The 23660-nt window shown below is 45.3% G+C and overlaps 1 long non-coding RNA gene and 1 pseudogene across 1 annotated transcript; both read left to right on the forward strand.

The window, feature by feature from the left end:
• The first annotated feature begins 729 nt into the window (after positions 1 to 729).
• LOC140220309 (uncharacterized) lies at positions 730 to 4057 on the forward strand (annotated as a pseudogene).
• Positions 4058 to 19282: 15225 nt separating this feature from the next.
• LOC117834104 (uncharacterized) lies at positions 19283 to 20610 on the forward strand. Its single transcript, XR_004635700.1, has 3 exons — positions 19283 to 19515; positions 19632 to 19676; positions 19773 to 20610. It is a non-coding gene; the product is annotated as an uncharacterized lncRNA (long non-coding RNA).
• Positions 20611 to 23660: the final 3050 nt, after the last annotated feature.

A 23660-nucleotide genomic window follows, 5' to 3' on the forward strand; every position in this document is an offset into this window, starting at 1 on the left:
TCTCGGGCCAGAGGTCAAAGTCATGGAGGTGCTAAAAACGTGGGAGCATGATTCGCGGGACTTGCTGAGAGCGTGATTCGCGGGATTGCCTGAAGGCGTGGGAAGCATGATTAAAGGAGGAGACCAAGTCATACAAGTTACCTCTTAAAAAGACCTCTATGTAAAGTATATTCTAGTAACGTAGTGGGTGAATAAGGATAATTGCGGAATTTAAAGTGTCCTCCGAGATACTATAAAAAAGGAGAGCCCTACCCAATGCAACGTTACATTCATTTTCATGGAATTGAATCGCAGCAACTGAAACTTGTTTCCCAACATCAGCACTGTTTCCCTATATTACACTTGTATTTTCTGCACATCAAATGGATATGCACATCAAATGAGCTATTATTTCCGTTCGAAACCAAAAAGATCGATATGTTGCATTGATTCAGATTGAATTTTACGCCAAGCTTACATGGTGATTCTAATTGAATTATTTATCCTAATTTTTATATGGGGTTGCTGAATCAGGCGAGCCCATTAATTAGTAACACATCTTGATGTGTCGGCGGGTCAACCGTGTTAACGTGCATGCTACTTGCACAACTGTATTATACTCTCACGATGGACAAATTTTCTGCCTACAAATAGCGCATCTGCATTGCTATCCCAACATGCACTTCTCCTCCTCTCCATCTGATCTCTTCCTATAGCTATAGCTGCAACAACTAGCTAGTCCTGATCACCATGGCTGCCGCGATGCTCAAGATGGCCATTGTTGCCGCCTGCATCGCGCTGGCCCTGCTCTCCATGGGTCCGCCGGCGGCGATGGCGGACATCCAGGACGACTGCCGCGCGACTTGCCGTGGTCTCTGCGATGGCTTCGGTACGAACACGTGCAATAACATCATTGCCATCGCCCCTGCTGTCCTGAACAATATCAACTTCTTCTTCACGACGTGCAAAGTGAGGGTCTCTGGGCTGTGCGCGTCCTTCTGCGTCACTACCTGCAGCCTCAACACCGTGACGCCGGCCAGCCCGCCGCCACCACCATGCAAGCCATAATTGGTCCATGCGTATTACTACAGCATGAATGTAATTCAAGTCCCGGCCGTAGATCCGGGTAATTTGCGTTCAATTCTAATTTCCCTTTGATTGTTCCGGTTGTCGTGTCACCAAGTACTAGTCATGCATTATTGTGCACACCTGCATATGTAATTTTATTTGAAAAGGTTATTACCTATCTTGAGAAATTTACGGCTATTATTTTTACCGCGATATATTTACCTGCATTGTACCTTCCATCACATTACTATGGTTAATTTTTCTATTTCTCTATCTTCTATCTCTTCCCAAAAGTTTGAGCTGATGTGCTCCTCCCTCCTCTCGGACACAATTCCACTACTGGATACTCCCTCCATTTTTATTTATAAGGTGCACACACATATCAAGATTCAAACTTTGCAATCTTTGACCAATAACATGACCATTAATCTTTTATTTGTATAATATAAACTTTGTATGGTTGGATTCAAAATCAAATATACTCTACTGTGATTATAAGTTTATAATCATAAGTAATATAATATAAGAAAAATGAATGTCATCAAAGTGTTATTTAGAAGATCGTGCCAAATCATACTATACCTTATAAAAATAGATGGAGGGAGTACTACCCTAACTGCATTAAATAGATCGTTGATGTTTCGCCACCAAAACCCCCAATGTTGATCTTCCACCACCATGGCTAGAGGCACAACGCCACACAACCCCCACCCTACCCCCCCCCCCCACTCCGATGCCTCCAGCAGGCTAGCATACGCCCATGGTCTCCCCCTAAGCGTGCGCCTCATCCAACCTGAACCCTAAACATCGCCAATAAAAATTGGACAACATAGCTACAACCCTCGACTGTATGTGGTCGCAGAGGCTTGATATTTTTTTTCCACTTTCTAAAAAAACAATAGCAAACCCTGCCGATCGTGATATGGACAGTCAGCAACCCTATTTCTCCGAATTTTCATATGCAGGGACTGGATGACACGTTCATTATAAACTCCCTCAGTCAATGGTGCTCATTAGAAAATGTTACACATGCTGGTACGCTGGTGTGTATGCATGTAATATCTCATTAACTACTACAACGAATGAAATGCATGCTCATCCTACTGTAATGCATTCAAACGACTCTAAGGGCCTGTTTGTTTCCCTCCTGGATTATATAAGAGCAACTCCAAGAGTTCCCCAAAAAATTCTTCCCCAAAACGAGGTATTGGGAGCTATGCTAAAAATTTTTTCCCCAAAAAACATATCAGCCCGGAGCAGATCGCTAAAAACTACTCCTCAATAATTTAAAAGAGGCCACGTCATCGGATTGGGCCCATTAGTATCGGTTGATTTTTTTTCTCTAGTACCGTGTCCTGAGCCCGTCAAAAATCCTTCTCCGGTACCCTATCACGCCGCCTGCCTGTGCGCACGGAGGTCCCACGCCGCCACCCCCCTGCGCATGGTGGACTAACTCTGGCAGCCCCTGCGCGGCATTCCTGATGCCAGCAGGCCTGCATCCTGCATCCTCCGTGCACTGCGCTGGATCAAAGTAATGATTAACTTCGCAGCATCATTTTCATTTTGTTTTTTTGTTGCGATCAGCTTTGACATGCTATAATGAGGATTCTATCGTAATGAGGTTTTTGTGGCCGCCAATACCTAGGAAAAACAGTTCCTTCGATCGCCAACTTGAATTGAAGATAGGTAAAAAGGAATTGCTATGAATCGATGAAGCCTTTCGATGCATCTGGTGTTAGATTCGTCGTCAGATGATGACGATGATGATTTCTTAATCTCTATCATAGGTCGTCAAGTACTTCAGCGAGATAGACAGGCAGGGCATCAAAGGTTGTATCAAGATTATTTTTCAGATGATCCTACGTACGGACATAGTTATTTCAGATGACGGTATGTAAACAATAGATTTATTTGGACCATTTTTTCAAAAAATTCATATTATACATGTGTCTCATTACTCTTGACATGCAGGTTTCGAATGAGGCGTACACTGTTTGTACGCATATGGAATGCCGTAGAGCAACATGATGAATATTTCATGCAGAAAAGAAACACTGCCGGTGTACTTGGCCTTTCTAGTCTGCAAAAGATTACTGTAGCATTTCTGATGTTAACTTATGGAGTAGCAGCTAATGCTACAGATGATTATGTCCGTATCGGTGAGAGTACTGCTATTGAGAGTCTGAGAAGGTTTGTCAGTGCTGTTGTTGAGGTTTTTGGAGATGAGTACTTGAGATCACCTAATGAAGATGATACTGCTAGATAACTTGCCATTGGAGAGAGTAGAGGTTTTCCTGGTATGCTTGGGTCGATTGATTGTATGCATTGGAGGTGGAAAAATTGTCCTTCGGCATGGCAAGGTATGTATACTGGGCATGTGCATGAGCCTACAATTATACTTGAAGGTGTTGCAAATAAAGATCTTTGGATTTGGCATGCTTTCTTTGGGATGCCTGGTTCCCACAACGACATCAACGTTTTGCACCGGTCTTCTTTATTCGCACGGCTAGCTAAAGGTCAAGCTCCAAAGGTGAATTATACCATTAATAACAATAAATATACAATGGGTTATTATCTTGTTGATGGCATATATCCCTTGTGGGCCACAACTGTGAAGAGCATACCTGAACCACAAGGTAACAAGAAGAAATATTTTGCAACTGCCCAAGAAATTTGTAGGAAGGATGTGGAACGAGCGTTTGGGATTTTACAGTCTCGTTTCGCTATCGTTAGTGGGGCAGCTCGATTTTGGGATCAAGACACCATCGGACAAATTATGAGGGCTTGTGTCATTATGCACAACATGATAGTTGAGGATGAGCACGATGAGGAAGATGATTTAAATTATGATGGGGTGGGAGAAAAGGTGAAGATTTCTCACGATGAAACACCTGAGCTTGAGGAGTTTATTAAAAATTACAAGAATATAAGGGATAAAGATATTCACAATCAGCTTCAAGATGACCTCATTGAGCACCTATGGCAACATCATCCAGACCTCTACAAATGATTTGCCTATAGTTCATAGTAAATGTTACTTTCAATAATTTTTGCTACATTATAATTTTTTTATAATTTGAGATAAACCATACAGACATAAACAATTTGTTGGTACATTACTACTAATTTATTGGATGTTTGCATACTGTCTCTTAAGTTTGTAGAGTGCAAAATTATGCTGCCTGACTTTACAAGGCAAACCATGCAGTTTGCTTCAGAACACCACATAAAGCATCACTGAATTACCAAACCAAGCAAGCCATCATTATTATAACAGAACAAGTCTGAAAACAGTGTAACACATCTAGCATCCGTTTAACTGTGTTCATGAATGCTCCTAACTGTGATTAAGAACAATCAAAATATCAAAATAGGCAGTAATGAACTAATCATTACATCAAGCTGCAACATCTGCATGCATATCTACCTGACTTGGCACAACATAGGGAGCTATAGATTGTCTTCTTGTTAGTCTTTGAACCTGATTCTCAAGATATTTTGGTATGCCGTCTCTCAGAGGCATTCAGAGTCTCCATGTATTGCTACTCTAGTGTCTTCATAATTTCTCTTTCCACAACAGCAACAGCCTGAATATAAGAAATATCAATTGAATCCATTGCAATAGTACGCACATTTATGCTATCAATAATTAAAAATATCAAATGATGTGTAGTTTCAGATTCTCCAAAATGAGACATAAGCTTGTCAACAAAATCTCATATGTTCAAAATTGAATGGCTTCAATGCTGTTCCTAACTTCAAAGTATCAACAGGAAAAATTAATATTCTTACAAGATGCTTTGCTATTGAGTTGTTGTTCATCTCTTTCTGTATCCAAGATGGCGGTCCAATCTCATAGACAGCCCTTGTCCTATTTTCTGTTCGATATTTGTTCGAGAAAATAAATGGCAATGCCGTGTTACAACAATCCTGGGCTAAACAGGTCAAGACTCATTGCCAGGTTGGGCATCGGAATCAGGCTGCTTCTGGTGGCTGCTGCCATCGCTGTCGTTTTGCTCATTCATATCCTTATTAGTATATTATGTTTACCACACATAAAGAAAAAATAAGATTGAGCATTTCAAAGATGATCCCCATAACTTATCCACCAACCACAAATTTAAAAATCAGTGTGAAGACCCTATAGCTTGCTGCTAGCTATTCTTTTGTTGTTTACTAAGTTTAAAGGACGGTGTTCAGAGGAACCCAGGAAATTTTTAGCTGAACATGGAAAATGGAAACAACAGGGCATCAAATAGTTTGTCTCTGGAATTGCTACTTCAAAATGGTTATCTAGAATAGCATTATCAATACAGTGAATATAAAAAAACAGTATTTGGTTCTACAAAGCAAGAAATACTGTACCAACTAAACAAGACATATCCTCAAAGATCAAGATTTTAGTATAATTATTATACTTCATAAAGATAAGCAAATACATGTCGAGGGACTGTACCCTTTGATCTCCTCAGGCTGAATAAGATATGCCATTCTGAGAACTGCCTGCATATTGACAGATTACACCCATCATCTTATGAAAATAGATATGCAATTCTATTAGTCTTTATCATGAAAAAGAAACAAGTCCTCAGATGCCTACCGTCTTCCTTTCCATCATTGTCCTTTGAGTGTGAATCCTATTACAGCAAAATTACTCATACGTCTGAAAGAAGTGTTATGACAAGAAAGAATTCTCCGCGCATATGCCATGGAGTGGTGTGCAACAAGAGGGAATCAGGGAATCATACCTGCTCGGGAGGCTCGGGGAAGCCTTGCTGCTCGGAGTCGACGGCGACGGCTCGATGGAGACTACCAAAGTGCCGCGGCGGGTGGGAGACGGTGACGGAAGGGGCTGGACAGGTGCCGGGCGCGAAGCAGGCATGGGAGCAGGGCAGCGCAGTGCGTGGCGGCGCGGGGGCCATGTAGGGGTGGTGGGAGAGCGTCTTTCCACCAAAATGAGCCTTTTTGTTATGTCCAAGCAGTTTTCCATTATGATAGTAGTTGTCTCAGACTAGATGTACCTATGGGATGTCTGCCTTCGAGAAGAACTTATGGAGGAACTTGAGCAGGAGAGCCTCATCTTGGCTATTCAGATTAATGACTCCAAGTCCTCCTTGCTGTTTGGGCAGGCATACCATAGGCCAGGCCGCTTTGGATGGCTTTTTAGATGATAAGTCAGATCCTCGCCAGAGGCAATGCTTCCTATATTTGTCCAGTTGAGAGATGAACCCCTTGTGAAGCTTCAGAGTGGCCATATGGAACATTGGTGAGGACGAGAACACCGAATTAATCGGCTCTAGTTTGCCCCCGTGGGATAGCATGTTGAAGATACCCCCTATCCTTCTCTCCAGTTTCTTGATTAGGGGTAGAAATCCCTCAATATTAGGCTTTGTTGTTCCTAGTGGGAGTCCCAGGTAAGTGAAAGGAAAGCTTCCAATCTGACAGTCAAAAACTGATGAGAGTTGTTGTAGTTTTTCCTCAGGCGTGTTCAGGGGGACCATAAAAGATTTGTTGTAATTGACCTTAAGTCCTGTTGAGTCTGCAAAAAGGTTTAGCAAATGCTTTAGATGCAGCAGCTGAACTGGGTCGGCTTCCATGACCAGTAAGGTATCATGTGCGTATTGGATAACTAGGAAATCTAGACCAGCTCTTTCAGGTATTGGCAATTGTAAGCTTCCTTCCTCTTTGGCCTCATTCAAAATAGATTGAAGGAGGTCCGCTACTAGCACAAAGAGGAGTGGAGACAGCGGATCCCCTTGCCTAACCCCTCGTCTGCAGTGGAAGACTTTCCCTGGTACTCCATTGAGTAGAATTGAGGATGTTCCAGAACCGAAGATGTCCTGAATCCATCCTATCCATCTATTCCCAAAGCCCTTGTGTTTTAGGATGTCCAAGATGGCTTGGTGTTCTATTCTGTCAAATGCCTTCTCGAAGTCAAGCTTGAGAATGATGAGCTCCTTCTTGGAAGTCTTACAAATGTGTAGATATTCAAATGCTCAGGCTAAACAATCTTGAATAGATCTGGATTTTATGAAACCATATTGGTTCCGATGCAGTACTCTTAGGATGATCTTCTGAAGCCATTCTGCTAGGAGCTTGGTTATTTTCTTGATGGTTGACTTAAGGAGGGAGATAGCTTTGAAATCTCCGACTTCCATGGGGCAGTCTTTTTTGGGGATGAGTGTGATGTAGGAGGCATTGATATTTGCACGCATACTCTTTTGTCATAGAACCCCTCACATAATTCATAGAAGTCTTCAGCAATTACCTGCTAGCATGTCTTGAGGAATTCCCCATCGAAGCCATCTGGGTAGGTGACTTGTTGCTTGGAAGATCCTTGATAATTTGGTCAATTTCTTCTTTTGAGAAGGAAGCTTCCAGCCATTCTAAATCCAGAACTGGTGTCAAAAGAGAGGGGAGTTCAAAGTACATGTGGGTAATTAAGATCTCCCCATCCTTTCTTTGTAAGCTTCCCAAAAGAGGTGAGCTTTAGCTTCATGATCAGAGAAAGACTACCCATTGGCATCTGTTAGTGAGGAGATGTAATTGATCCTATTTCTGACAGAGGCCCGAGCATGAAAAAATCTTGTACTTTCATCCCCCATTTTTTGCCCAGTTAATAGAGCTTCTCTGCTGCCAATAGACCTTCTGTTGATGAAGAAGGCTATTAAGATGTGATGATATGATTTCCCTAAAGTTCCACTCCTGCAGGGTGAGGTCTCTGGTTTCTTCGATGATATCTAAGAGCTGCAGGACATCTTTTGTGGTCTGAATTGTTTTGGCCAGACTGGGAAGTTGAGACTTCCAAGTCCTAAAAACCTTTCTCATGTTTTTGAATTTGGCTCCTATGTTCTTTGCCTTGTCAGAGCTGGGAAAAGGTGACACCCATCCTTGTTGGAGAATGAAAGGGGATTGATCATGCTCTAGCCAGTAGTTCTCAAAATGGAAGACCTGTGGTGTTGGTAGGCTATTAGAGATCGACACAATGCAAGGGATATGATCCGACGAGTCCCTGGATAACGAGGGAAAAATGTGTTGGGATAAGTTATAATCCAAGAGCTAGAGATGAAAAATCAGTCTAGTCTCTCCAGCAAGGGGATGATTTGTTTGTTGGACCAAGTGTACTTGCAACCTTTAAGGTGTATCTCTGTTAACCTAAGCCTGCTAACTGCTTCCTTAAAGAGAAGCATTTCCTTGACATGTCCTCCCGATTTGTTTCTGTCCTCTGGTTCCCTGAGAAGATTGAAGTCCCCAACTATTAGCCATTTTTCAACCTCAGGCATTTCTATCCATTTGAACCAATCTATAAAAGGCATCTTCCCCTCTGGGGTGCAGGGAGCGTAAATATTAGCGAGGGTCCACCTGTCTCCTGATAGCTTGCATTGTTGTTTCGGAAGATAGGCTGACCCTTGAGCTTCGAGCCATTCCATGCTATTAGAGTGCCCCTCGAGTTACCAGTGGATGGGAGGAAGTCAAACAGATCTAGTTGGGGGGTGGCAGAAATTCCAGATGTATCTTGTGTCAAAAGATTCACGTTTAGTCTCATGTAGACAAACCATATCGTAGTTGGACTCAGAAATTTTACTTTTGACTACGTTCCATCTTGTCTGGGAGTTGATGCCCCTAACATTCGAGGATAACATGTTCCAGGATCTTTTTTGGTTCATTTGGAAATGGTGTGTGCTTGGTAATACCTCACTGCCGGCTCAACAAACAGTGGCAAAATAAGCGTGGAAAGGATAAACCTTGAACCAAAAAGCCAAAAAGGAGGGGATGAACCCCTCAAATTCTTTGAAGCAACACAACCACAATAAGGTAAATCCCACATTAACCAAACAGCAAAATAACTATTCCTAGGAAGTTTAAACCACCAACATAGTGTGATTTGCAACATAAAGATAAATGAAAGATACTTGTCTTCACTAAAACAGACCAGCTGGAAGATCTAACCATGTCCTAGATCCCTAGTGCTTCTTGATTGTATCCCAGGCGTTGTCTGTTTTGGCCCGATATTTCTTCGCTTTCCCCTTACGCGGAATATCCACCGAGGCCTTTTCCTTTCCATCTCCAATGGTCTTCTGAGAGGTGGGCTTGGAGATCAATAGATCATCAGTGGTTCAGGCAGAGTCGATGCCACACACCTGCCCACCTAGGTCTTGAATGCTTGAAGAAGAGAGAGATGGTGGCGCTGCATTGCAAGCGAGGCAGTTTCTATCCTGGCAATTTTTTTTGCGAAATCCTCCCCTTCTATCTTTGAGCCTATTGCTTCTCCCGATGCTAGACTCAACTTCCAGCACAGCCCTTGCTCCCAATCTAGCCCTAGCTTTCTTTGGAGCCTTTTGTTTTTCTAGCTCAGGTCCGATTCCTTCAGAGGAGAAGAAGTACCAGTCTCCTCCTACTCATTAAGAAAAATAACCGGGCTGCTACTGAGACACAAAGAACGGATGGCGAAGGCCGTCATGGCAAATGAATCAGTGCAGCTTAGCAATGCCTCCTTGGCTCTGGAGGCTAGGAACTTCTTGGCCGAATCGAAGTGTTGGGGGGATAGCAACACCACTATGAAGAAATTGGCCCAATGTGTTGGTATGTGAACCACCTACTCAAGATATCCTACAGGAGAGAAAACCTGGGCCCAAATCATGTAGACATTTGGATTTTGACTTGGAGCTGAGGCCCTGGGGTGGTAATGTCCTTGATGCTAGGTCCATCTGTCAGAGGAACTGATTGTCTGAGTCTGCCTAAGAGAAGGTCCAGGTCATGTGTGTTTGGTTGAACTGGGGTGAGGACCATGTTGACATTAAGATTAACCTAAAAAGGGGCCTCCTAGGCTTGATTTGGCAAAATGCCCTGCTGTCCTGGGGGGATGCCAGGCAACCCCAGCACCACATCCTGATCCATCTCCATATCATTGAGTTGAGCCCCATCTTGTTCTGCATGGAAGTCCATATTTTGGCCCAATGGGGGCACTGCAGCCACCACATCATCCAATTCCATAATCTGATTGTTGAGAACCGGTGGGTCTTGCACGATAGCTTGTGGAACCCTTGAATTATAGATCACCACTGGAAGAGGATAATTGTCAGGAGCTGAAGAGCTCGAGGAGTTGGTTGGAGGAGACAGGTTAAGGTCACTGGTGGAGGGAGAGCCTGCACTCCACTCTCAACGACAACTGTTGTAATATTCCAAAAATTTGAAATATTATCATGGTTGTAATTTTCTCAAAAATTTGAAAACTTTATGTATGGATGTGTGCGTGTTGCAAACTACTCTATCTCTCTCTCCTAAATTCTAAATTTGAATATGTGTGGCATGATTTGGAGTTATGGATCTTATTTGGAGTTCTTGTTTGAGTGTTGTATAAAAGCAAACTCAATCCCTAAATTCAAATTCATATTCCAAATTCAAATATGAAATCAGATAAAAACAAAAGCAAAACAAACTCCCTCAGCCAGGCCAGCCTACCGGCCCAAAACTGCTTTAAGCTCAGCTTGCCACGCTAAGTAACCAGGCCGCCTTCGGCCCAACTTCAACCACTGGCCCGCCTACCCTCTTTCCTCTTTTCCAGCTGCAGCGGGCCACCCACCTTTCTTTCTCTTTTGGCCCAGCCCAAAGCAACCAGCCCTCTTAACCCTTTCCCCTTAGCTTCGTGGGCCGCTCTTCCTTTCCTTCAGGCCGGCTCGCAGGCCACTTTCTTCTTCCACAAACCGCCAGCCCAGCCCGTCTCGATCTCCCCTCTCCTGTTCTTCTTCAACCTCGCACGGACGCAAAAGCTTCACGCACAGGTGCACTACCTCGCAGCTGGGGGTGGCGTGTCCCCTTTCTGGAGGCTTCCACCAGGCGCTTCTGCTACCCCTACTCCACCACCTAACCCCGCTCCCAGGGCCGTCAGATGCGCCGCAACGGGCTCCAGGTGCGCAACCCTAGGATCAACGTCCGGGCTACTCTAAGCCCCTCCACTGCCTTGGCCAGGCTATAAAATGGGGCTTTGGGCATGCCCTAAGGCCATCCCATCCGCTCCAGGGGCTGCCTGTCCACCACCGCCACCCAGTTGAGAGGAGGGCCGAGTTGAGAAGAAGGGTTGGGAGGAGAAGGAGGAGGCCCTGTCGGAGGAGTCGTTGCCGTCCGCGGGAGAAAAATGGCTCTGTCCATGTGAAGTGCCGTCGCCAACTTCTTCCTCCTCGCCGCCGTCTACCTCGTCTACTCTGCCGCCACCTCTTCTTCCCCTTCACCGAGACAGCCTCGTAAGCCTCCAAGATCTCACCTTTCCCCTCTCTCCTGACTACCTGAAACCCTAAAGCCATGGCCTTTGTGCTACCCTTTGCCTGCTCCGCCTGTGGAAGCGCTTTGTCGCCACTATCCTTGCACTTGAGCTCGCGTGCACCTCCTTGCTTGCTCTGGCCTCGCTACTTGCGCTGCTCGCCTGGCTTGCCTTTGCCGTTTTCGCGTGCGCCAACTCTGCTGCTTGCCTTTGCATGCACCGCGCCCGCACACCGCTCGATCGTGTGCCCACATCCAACTAACGCGACGTCGCGCGAGGTTCGCGGTCACCGCGGCTGCTGGCTGCGGCATCGTGACACTGGTTTGCGGTCACCGCCTGCGCGTCGCGCCGCACAGCGTGTTGTTCGCGCACCATAGCTCGCCGCCTGCCCGCCGTGCGCGCTCCGCACCTCGCCGTGACACGCCACGGCGCGCCAACACTCGCCGCCGTCGTCGCAAGCCACGTGGCCACCCCATCACCGCCATGTGATAGGTGGGGGCCCACCTGTGGGTCCGCTCGTGGGGCGTACCTTGTGGGGCCCACTGTTGACCTATGGGGCCCATGCGTTGACCGTTGACCATTGACCCAGTAATGCTTCTTTCTCCTCTTTGCAGGGTCCTCCTCGTATGCAGTCCCTATAATGAATTTGCAACATGAGCAGTTGTACCTGAATCAATCCACCAAGTATATTTTGCATAACTTAAATACAAGGACTCATCTACAAATGTAATAAGATCCTCACCTCTATAACACACATGCTTCAGGAAATCCACACAGCCTTTCTGGTAGTATTCTTTCTTCTTGCACCACTTGCAAGTGTCCTTGTCCACCACCTCTTTATGGTTTGATCTTTGATGGTGATCATACATTGGAGCCTTTCCATGTGCCTTAGAAAAAGAGGCGTTCCACTGAGGTTTCCCTTGTGGCTTAGAATTCTAAAGATTCCGCTTCTTGTTTTGCCTCAGGTAATTGACAGTATCACCGGGCGAACCCTTAAGCCTCTCTTCTTCTTGCACACACATGGCAATCATCTTCTTAATACCCCACTTTTCTGGCTATGAGTTGTAATTCACAGCAAAGGTCTCAAACTCTTTGGGCAGGGAGGTAAAGATTAGAATGGACAATAAACTCTTTTGGAAGCTCCATTTCCATAGACTTAAGCTTGGAAGATATATTGTTCATTCTCAATATGTGATCCCTTATTCCACTGCCAATATACTTCATAGTAACAAGCTTTCTTATGAGAGTGCTTGCATATGCCTTTGATGATCCAGTAAACTGACTCTCCACATTTGTCAAGTACTTCTTAGATCTACAACAGGGACTTCCTAGAGGGGAGAGTGAGAGGATGACCGACCGTCGGGCTTCATCAGAGGACGCCATGGCGGTGTTGGTGACGGTGACGTTGACGCAGAGGTTAGGTGTTGGCGGTGCTTCCCGCCACTGACATTAGGTGTTGGCGGTGCTTCCCGCCACTGACACCATCTCCAGTAGATCAGCTAGAGTTTGTTGGTGGGTTTGGTGGGCACAGTGAATCTTGGTTTGCGTGCCCTCGGCCTCCACCTTTCCTTTTATTTGGCAATGTGCGACGGGGCCCCACCAACCATGACTGGTTGTGCGCCCCCGATCAGGGCGCGAGATAAGGCTCGAACTCGTCCGTTGGGGCGAGTCTGTTGGGAGATCAAACTAACAAATACAAGTGAGCGAGTGAGGGAGCAACACTTTATCTTTGGATATGATCCCAAATTGCATGCTTTTTTTTCCTAGGTGCATAGTTGTATGATGCTTGAGCTATAGCATTGCCAAGTTCATCACTGTTTCCCCTATTACACAGGTATTTTCTTCACATCAAATGGATCCACTAGCCATGCTATTATTTTTTTGTTGGAGATCGAAAAGTTCTGTTGCATTGATTCAGATTGAATTTACTACAAGCTTAGAGGGTGATCCTGATTCGGGCGTGCAGCAGGCAATCTTATTTATCCTAATTTTAAGTTGTGTCTGCGTGCAAGATATGTTAAAGCAGCAATAAGCTGCATAGCCTAACATTAAATGCGCACTATATGTGCAGAAACTTATATTTTCACTTAAAGATCACAGCGATTAGGCTCGAGCTTGCAACTCAGAAAATAGAGAGGCTGCAACAAGCGATCAAAGGCCGCGTTAACACTCAGAATAAGCTATGCTCAGTCTAAACCCCCTCCACGCAAAAGGACGAATGGCGGGGTGACATTTTTCAAATTGAAAATTCATCTTGTCCTTTCGCACCAAAGCTTTAGCCTCAGCCAAAACTATCACAGCAACGCAAGAAGGTGACATTTTTCAAAAAGGCATCCTCACTCCCCTTTTTCCTCAGGTCCTTGCCGACGCGAGACTTTCTCACAGACTTCTTCACTTTCAAACTGGCCAACGCGCCGGCAGCCTTGAGTTCGGATTTCATCGCAACCGGGACAACTTTGGAGACAGGGGGCACGGAGGATTTTGCAACCTCGCTCGAAGTGCCTTGTCCAAGCTTTTCTTTCTTCTTCTGAGCCTTGAGGCTGGAGGTCTTTAGTTTAGCTTTTTCAACCTCGAGCACGACGATCGCTTGGTTGTCATCCTTCTTTGAAGTCCCTGCCGCGACCTTAAGAGCGATCCTCTCGACTTTCCTCTTTTTCCCTCTGCCACTGCCACCAGCCTGCTCCGAGCCTATTGCGCTAGTTTCTCGCATCCATTTCAAAATCTTACAAGGTTTGGGGTGAGGCGCAACCTCAACCTCTAGTTCTTCAAACACACGATTGACCCGAAGCTCGTGTGCGACGATCCCACGGGCCAATGACAGCTAAATCTTAGTGCAGGGGCCAATAATATCAATGTCATGTTTCTGAACATCATCTGCAAAAAGACCGGGGTTGGCACCCTCGGGCAGCTCCACCCCGAAGCGAGGGTAAGGGAGTGGGCTAGTACTCCACGGAACCTCCTTCAGCACAATCTCCAGCGGACACCACCCATCAGAAAGGGGCCAAATGTTAGTTGCCAGAAACTCTTCAATGAATCCCGCCCGGGGATCAACTTCGAGGCTAGGAGGAAAGCGCCCTCGCGTTCATTGACTACCTTGGACCTCGTAAAAGCAGAGGTAGTACTAATGTCCATAGGGCCTAAGGGAGCATAGAAGGGATAGAAAGGTCGGCTAATACCAAACGCATCGGCCATATCAATCTTAATATAGAACTAGTAGCTTAGCCAGTCGTCTTCCCACCTATTCCTCTATGCATAAGAAAGCACAATCCTCTTGATTCCTTGCTTCTCATTGTTCTTCCTCCGAGCCGCGAAGCTACAGCACCCAAACTTTGTCTCAAAAATACCTTCCTCGTCATCAAACATAACTCTCTTCCTCTGGATATGGAGTTCAAACAATCTCGTGAAACCATCGACATCAATGTGACCGCCAAAAGTACGCTGCACCCAATAGAACTTGGACAGAGCAACAAAGGCATTCGGAGTGAGATGATGAAGCCTTGCCTTGTATTGGTCCAAGATCATATGCAATTCCTTGTCACACCAAAATCTCAATCCGACAATGAAAAAAATCCTTGAACACAATAGCCTCGCCTACCCTAGGCGCTAGCACATCTTCGTCACCAGGTGCCCTAGCGAAACCCTCGGGGAAGTAGCCCTTGTCAACATAATACTTTATCATGTTGTTGGAAACTAAAGACTTCTCGAACTGCATGGTAGGGACGTATACTTCCTTTACTGCCATTAGCTCTAACGGATCTGCCTCGACGCCTGTAAGGTCCTCTCTACTTTCGGAGCTACTCTCAGAGTCACCGCTGCCTGCGTTACCCTCGTCACCGTAGGTTAGCTTCGCGGCGTCCTCGATGGCCTTATCCACATCCAGGTCTTCCTTAGCCTTGTTGGAAAGCCTAGTCTGTTCAGCAAACTCCTCTGATGTCATGGGCCTTGTGGTTCGCATACTACAAGCCAGCTGCAAAGCATCAAAACATCATCTCAGAAATAAAAGCAAAGGAAAAACTCACAGTAAAAGAGAGACACAAATAACATCATTACCTTCGAGATTCTTGAGGCCAAGGACAACAGCATACGCCACACGAACCTCAAAGCACGGAAGCAACGAGCGAAGCAGGAGTACAAAAGGTCTCAGCCGTGAGGGTAAAAACAAAAGCGACCTGCACCCCACCCCCCACCCTTTATAGGAGCGTTAAAGGGCGCGAAACGGCGCCTAAAACCTCGAGCCAAATATGAAGGGTCATCCAATAGGAAAGCGACACAATACACCAAAAAGGTAACCGTTGGCTCATTTCTAACCGACGCTCGAGGGTGACATTTTTTAGGATCAGATCGTTAAGTCGCGGGTTCGGTCGTCGGTGTCGAGCCTCGCCCACGAGGGGCTACTGTTGGGGATTGTCCAAAAAATATGGTCACCCTTGAGGTCGTTTTGTTTACCATGATCAACTCAGCCCCGCAAAATAAGTAGCCTCAGGTGAGGGTTCCTAACCTCGAGGAACAAATCTGGCATGAAAGATAGCTCTAACCTCGCGACGCTGCCGCGAGGTCAGTCTCAAAGCCGGGAAACAATTACTGATTGTCAAGCACTGATGAAGCTTACCCTTGAGCGCTCAAAGCTGACTCCGAGCGCCGAGTTGTCCACTATCTTATGCAGGGTCGTTGAAACAAGCCGAGGTTCACGGCGCGGAGGTGGGGTCTCTTTGGCCCGAGGCTAAGGTGGTCTTGGGCCAGAGGTCAAAGTCATGGAGGTGCTAAAAACGTGGGAGCGTGATTCGCGGGACTTGCTGAGAGCGTGATTCGCGGGATTGCCTGAACGCGTGGGAAGCATGATTAAAGGAGGAGACCAAGTCATACAAGTTACCTCTTAAAAAGACTTCTATGTAAAGCATATTCTAGTAACGTAGTGGGTGAGTAAGGATAATTGCGGAATTTAAAGTGTCCTCCGAGATACTATAAGAAAGGAGAGCCCTACCCAATGTAACGTTACGTTCATTTTCATGGAATTGAATCGCAGCAACTGAAACTTGTTTCCCAACATCAGCACTGTTTCCCTATATTACACTTGTATTTTCTGCACATCAAATGGATATGCACATCAAATGAGCTATTATTTCCGTTCGAAACCAAAAAGATCGATATGTTGCATTGATTCAGATTGAATTTTACGCCAAGCTTACATGGTGATTCTGATTGAATTATTTATCCTAATTTTTATATGGGGTTGCTGAATCAGGCGAGCCCATTAATTAGTAACACATCTTGATGTGTCGGCGGGTCAACCGTGTTAACGTGCATGCTACTTGCACAACTGTATTATACTCTCACGATGGACAAATTTTCTGCCTACAAATAGCGCATCTGCATTGCTATCCCAACATGCACTTCTCCTCCTCTCCATCTGATCTCTTCCTATAGCTATAGCTGCAACAACTAGCTAGTCCTGATCACCATGGCTGCCGCGATGCTCAAGATGGCCATTGTTGCCGCCTGCATCGCGCTGGCCCTGCTCTCCATGGGTCCGCCGGCGGCGATGGCTGACATCCAGGACGACTGCCGCGCGACTTGCCGTGGTCTCTGCGATGGCTTCGGTACGAACACGTGCAATAACATCATTGCCATCGCCCCTGCTGTCCTGAACAATATCAACTTCTTCTTCACGACGTGCAAAGTGAGGGTCACTGGGCTGTGCGCGTCCTTCTGCGTCACTACCTGCAGCCTCAACACCGTGACGCCGGCCAGCCCGCGGCCACCACCATGCAAGCCATAATTGGTCTATGCGTATTACTACAGCATGAATGTAATTCAAGTCCCGGCCGTAGATCCGGGTATTTGCGTTTAATTCTAATTTCCCTTTGATTGTTCCGGTTGTCGTGTCACACCTGCATATGTAATTCAAGTCCAGTCATGCATTATTGTGCACACCTGCATATGTAATTTTATTTGAAAAGGTTATTACCTATCTTGAGAAATTTACGGCTATTATTTTTACCGCAATATATTTACCTGCATTGTACCTTCCATCACAATACTATGGTTAATTTTTCTATTTCTCTATCTTCTATCTCTTCCCAAAAGTTTGAGCTGATGTGCTCCTCCCTCCTCTCGGACACAATTCCACTACTGGATACTCCCTCCGTTTTTATTTATAAGGTGCACACACATATCAAGATTCAAACTTTGCAATCTTTGACCAATAACGTGACCATTAATCTTTTATTTGTATAATATAAACTTTGTATGGTTGGATTCAAAATCAAATATACTCTACTGTGATTATAAGTTTATAATCATAAGTAATATCATATAAGAAAAATGAATGTCATCAAAGTGTTATTTAGAAGATCGTGCCAAATCATACTATACCTTATAAAAATAGATGGAGGGAGTACTACCCTAACTGCATTAAATAGATCGTTGATGTTTCGCCACCAAAACCCCCAATGTTGATCTTCCACCACCATGGCTAGAGGCACAACGCCACACAACCCCGCCACACAACCCCCACCCCACCCCCCACCCCCCCACTCCGTTGCCTCCAGCAGGCTAGCATACGCCCATGGTCTCCCCCTAAGCGTGCCCCTCATCCAACCTGAACCCTAAACATCACCAACAAAAATTGGACAACATAGCTACAACCCTCGACTGTATGTGGTCGCAGAGGCTTGATATTTTTTTTCCACTTTCTAAAAAAACAATAGCAAAAACAATAGCAAACCCTGCCGATCGTGATATGGACAGTCAGCAACCCTATTTCTCCGAATTTTCATATGCAGGGACTGGATGACAGGTTCATTATAAACTCCCTCAGTCAATGGTGCTCATTAGAAAATGTTACACATGCTGGTACGCTGGTGTGTATGCATGTAATATCTCATTAACTACTACAACGAATGAAATGCATGCTCATCCTACTGTAATGCATTCAAACGCTCTAAGGGCCTGTTTGTTTCCCTCCTGGATTGTATAAGCCGGATTATGGTTAAAGGGTAGGAGGATAAAAGGTCATCATGGGACCACTAGGGGACCCCAAATAAGCTAGCCTTTGGTAGCTTATTTCAGATTATATGTGGTCCCAAAATGATATTTTACCATAGTATTCAAGACCCATAATCCGACTTATATAATTTAGGTGGATTATAATCCCAAACAAACAGGCCTATACCTTCTAATGCTCATCACACTGCTTGCTGCGTCAGCCACGCTTGCAAACGTGCATGCTACTTGCACCACGCTGCTCGTTAGTCAGCAGTTTGTAGCAGCCATGCATGTTATCATTTTCTATCAACGAATCTCAGGAGCAAGCATACACGTACGTACGTGATGGCACAATTGTGTACAGCGGATGCCTATATCTTGCTAGACTAATAGGAGAGAGTACGTTTGGAATGTCGATGCTAATCATAGCGATCAAAACGCGATAGAAAAAATTGATAAATCCTTCTTGTTCTTCTTTTTGGTCTCGACCATTATGATTCCTTATGGTATTTGGATGGAATGAACTTGGGGATAAGAGTGAGTGAGCGAGCAACACTTTATCTTTGGATATGATCCCAAGTTGCATGCTTTTTTTTCCCAGGTGCATAGTTGTATGATGCTTGAGCTATAGCATTGCCAAATTCATCACTGTTTCCCCTATTACACTGGTATTTTCTTCACATCAAATGGATCCACTAGCCGAGCTATTTTTTTTGTTGGAAATCGAAAAGATCTGTTGCATTCATTCAGATTGAATTTTACGACAAGCTTAGAGGTTGATCCTGATTCGGGCAGCAGGGCAATCTTATTTATCCTAATTTTTATATGGGGTTACTGAATCATTGCGAGCTCATTATGAACTGCCAGCAGTAGTCAACGGTACTCCTGCTAGCACCAAATCTTTTAATTCTATTATTGGTGTGGGTGTGGGTCAACCTGTTTACGTGTTGCATGTGCGCTACTTGCAGAACTGTACATGAACCGAGGGGGGAACGTTGTTGAAAGTCCAGTCATTCCTCACAGACCAAATGCTCCAGGTCATCAGGATAGTGATCTCCATGAAGAAGGGTACATTCAGCTTGTGTTGGATAGAGCTGAGTATCCGGAGTGGATGTCTGGTGGTAACCGTTGTTACTCCAATGGATGACCAACAGGTTTTTGCAAAGTTGCATCTGAAAAAGAGATGTGCCATTGTCTCTCTTTTTTGAAGGATGCAATGCTCACAGGTATAGGATTCAAGGCTCATTGTTTTCCTGCCTAGGATATCCTTGGTACTTAGTCTGTCTTTACTTAGCAGCTAGAAAAACACCTTATCTTTCTTTTGGCGTTTCGACTTCCACAGCCATCGCTGGATTGGGTGGACACTTCTCAGGCCCATCACGGCCTTGTAAGTTTTCGCAACTGAGAAGTGGGGGCTGCCCCAGATGTAGGTCTACTGATCTCTATCCTGCTGAGTGACAACATTCCTCATTCTATTTTGCAGAGTAAGTAGCTGTTGATGGGCTTCTCCGAGAGTGGCAGATGGAAGTTGTGAGATAGGGAAGGTCTCCTAATGGCTTCTTTGTATGTGATTAGCTTGTTTTTAGCGAACGAAGAGAGCTGGGGAAATTCCAGGGAGAGAACCTGCTCGTTCCATGTGTCCATCCAGAATAAGATAGTACAACCATCCGAAACCCATACTAAGGCTGTCTAGTAATTTAACTACGTCTTTCCACCAAAATGAGCCTTTTTGTTTATGTCCAAGCAGTTTTCCATTATGATAGTAGTTGTCTCAGACTAGATGTACCTATGGGATGTCTGCCTTCGTGAAGAACTTATGGAGGAACTTGAGCAGGAGATCCTCATTTTGGCTATTCAGACTAATGACTCCAAGTCCTCCTTGCTGTTTGGGCAGGCATACCATAGGCCAGGCCACTTTGGATGGCTTTTTAGATGATAAGTCAGATCCTCGCCAGAGGCAATGCTTCCTGTATTTCAGTTGAGAGATGAACCCCTTGTGAAGCTTCAGAGTGGCCATATGGAACATTGGTGAGGCCGAGAACACCGAATTAACCAGCTCTAGTTTGCCCCCGTGGGATATCATGTTGGAGATACCACCTATCCTTCTCTCCACTTTCCTGATTAGGGGTAGAAATTCCTCAATATTAGGCTTTGTTGTTCCTAGTGGGAGTCCTAGGTAAGTGAAAGGAAAACTTCCAACCTGACAGTCAAAAACTGATGAGAGTTGTTGTACTTTTTCCTCAGGAGTGTTCAGGGGGACCATAACAGATTTGTTGTAATTGACCTTAAGTCCTGTTGAGTCTGCAAAAAGGTTTAGCAAATGCTTTAGATGCAGTAGCTGAACTGGGTCGGCTTCCATGACCAGTAAGGTATCATGTGCTTATTGGATAACTAGGAAATCTAGACCAGCTCTTTCAGGTATTGGCAATTGTAAGCTTCCTTCCTCTTTGGCCTTATTCAAAATAGATTGAAGGAGGTCCACTACTAGCACAAAGAGGAGTGGAGACAGTGGATCCCCTTGCCTGACCCCTCGTCTGCAGTGGAAGACTTTCCCTGATACTTCATTGAGTAGAAATAAGGATGTTCCAGAACCGAGGATGTCCTTAATCCATCCTATCCATCTATACCCAAAGCCCTTGTGTTTTAGGATGTCCAATATGGCTTGGTGTTCTATTCTATCAAATGCCTTCTCAAAGTCAAGCTTGAGAATGATGAGCTCCTTCTTGGAAGTCTTACAAATGTGTAGATATTTAAATGCTTAGGCTAAACAATCTTGAATAGATCTGGATTTTATGAAACCATATTGGTTCTGATGCAGTAGTCTTAGGATGATCTTCTGAAGCCATTCTATTAGGAGCTTGGTTATTATCTTGATGGTTAAGCTAAGGAGGGAGATAGGTTTGAAATCTCCGACTTCCATGGGGCAGTCTTTTTTGGGGATGAGTGTGATGTAGGAGGCATTGATATTTGCACGCATACTCTTTTGTCATAGAACCCCTCACATAATTCATAGAAGTCTTCAGCAATTACCTGCTAGCATGTCTTGAGGAATTCCCCATTGAAGCCATCTGGGCCAGGTGACTTGTTGCTTGGAAGATCCTTGATAATTTGGTCAATTTCTTCTTTTGAGAAGGGAGCTTCCAGCAATTCTAAATCCAGAACTGGTGTCAAAAGAGAGGGGAGTTCAAAGTACATGTGGGTAAATAAGATCTCCCCATCCTTTCTTTGTAAGCTTCCCAAAAGAGGCGAGCTTTAGCTTCATGATCGGAGAAAGACTACCCATTGGCATTTGTTAGTGAGGAGATGTAATTGATCCTATTTCTGACAGAGGCCCAAGCATGAAAAAATCTTGTACTTTCATCCCCCATTTTTTGCCCAGTTAATAGAGCTTCTCTGCTGCCAATAGACCTTCTGTTGATGAAGAAGGCTATTAAGATCTGATGATATGATTTCCCTAAAGTTCCACTCCTGCAGGGTGAGGTCTCTGGTTTCTTCGATGATATCTAAGAGCTGCAGGACATCTTTTGTGGTCTGAATTGTTTTGGCCAAACTGGGAAGTTGAGACTTCCAAGTCCTGAAAACCTTTCTCATGTTTTTGAATTTGGCTCCTATGTTCTTTGCCTTGTCAGAGCTGGGAAAAGGTGACACCCATCCTTGTTGGAGAATGAAAGGGGATTGATCATGCTCTAGCCAGTAGTTCTCAAAACGGAAGACCTGTGGTGTTGGTAGGCTATTAGAGATCGACACAATGCAAGGGATATGATCCGACGAGTCCCTAGTCTTTAAGCCTATTGCTTCTCCCGACGCTAGACTCAACTTCCAGCACAGCCCTTGCTCCCAATCTGGCATTGGCTTTCTTTGGAGCCTTTTGTTCTTCTAGCTCAGGGTCTGATTCCTTCAGAGGAGAAGAAGTACCAGTCTCCTCCTACTCATTAAGACAAATAACCGGGCTGCTACTAGGGCACAAAGAGTGGATGGCGAAGGCCATCATGGCAGATAAATCAATGCAACTTAGCAGTGCCTCCTTGGCTCTGGAGGCTAGGAACTTCTTGGCCCAATCGAATTGTTGGGGGGATAGCAACACCACTATGAAGAAATCGGCCCAATGTGTTGGTATGTGAACCACCTGCTCAGGATATCCTATAGGAGAGAAAAACTGGGCCCAAATCCTGTAGACATTTGGATTTTGACATGGAGCTGAGGCCCTGGGAGTGGTAATGTCCTTGATGCTAGGTCCATCTATCACAGGAATTGATTGTCTGAGTCTGCCTAAGAGAAGGTCCAGGTCATGTGTGTTTGGCTGAACTTGGGTGACTACCATGTTGACATTAAGATTAACCTGAAAAGGGGCCTCCTGGGCTTGATTTGGCAAAATACCCTGCTGTCCTAGGGGGATGGCAGGCAACCCCAGCACCACATCCTGATCCATCTCCATATCATTGAGTTGAGCCCCAGCTTGTTCTGCATGGAAGTCCATATTTTGGCCCAATGGGGGCACTGCAGCCACCACATCATCCAATTCCATAATCTGATTGTTGAGAACCGGTGGGTCTTGCACGATCACCACTGGAAGAGGAGCTGAAGAGCTCGAGGAGTTGGTTGGAGGAGACAGGTTAAGGTCACCGGCGGAGGGAGAGCCCGCACTCCACTCTCAACCACAACTGTTGTAATATTCCAAAAATTTGAAATATTATCATGGTTGTAATTTTCTCAAAAATTTGAAAACAGTATGTATGGACGTGTGCGAGTTGCAAACTACTCTATCTCTCTCTCTCCTAAATTCTAAATTTCAATATGTGTGGCATGATTTGGAGTTATGGATCTTATTTGGAGTTCTTGTTCGAGTGTTGTATAAACGCAAACTCAATCCCTAAATTCAATTTCATATTCCAAATTCAAATATGAAATCAGATAAAAACAAAAGCAAAGCAAACTCCCTCAGCCAGGCCAGCCTACCAGCCCAAAACTGCTTTCAGCTCAACTTGCCACGCTAAGTAACCAGGCCACCTTCGGCCCAACTTCAACCGCTGGCCCGCCTACCCCCTTTCCTCTTTTCCAGCAACAGCGGGCCACCCACCTTTCTTTCTCTTTTCGCCCAGCCCAAAGCAACCAGCCCGCTTAACCCTTTCCCCTTAGCTTCGTGGGCCGCTCTTCCTTTCCTTCAGGCCGGCCCGCAGGCCACTTTCTCCTTCCACAAACCGCCAACCCAGCCCGTCTCGACCTCCCCTCTCCTATTCTTCTTCAACCTCGCACGGACGCAAAAGCGTCGCGCGCAGGTGCACTACCTCGCGGCTGGGGGTGGCGTGTCCCGCTTCTGGAGGCTTCCACCAGGCGCTTCTGCTACCCCTACTCCGCCACCTACCCCCGCTCC

Source organism: Setaria viridis, chromosome 8 (assembly GCF_005286985.2).
Source record: "Setaria viridis chromosome 8, Setaria_viridis_v4.0, whole genome shotgun sequence".
Classification (NCBI taxonomy): domain Eukaryota; kingdom Viridiplantae; phylum Streptophyta; class Magnoliopsida; order Poales; family Poaceae; genus Setaria; species Setaria viridis.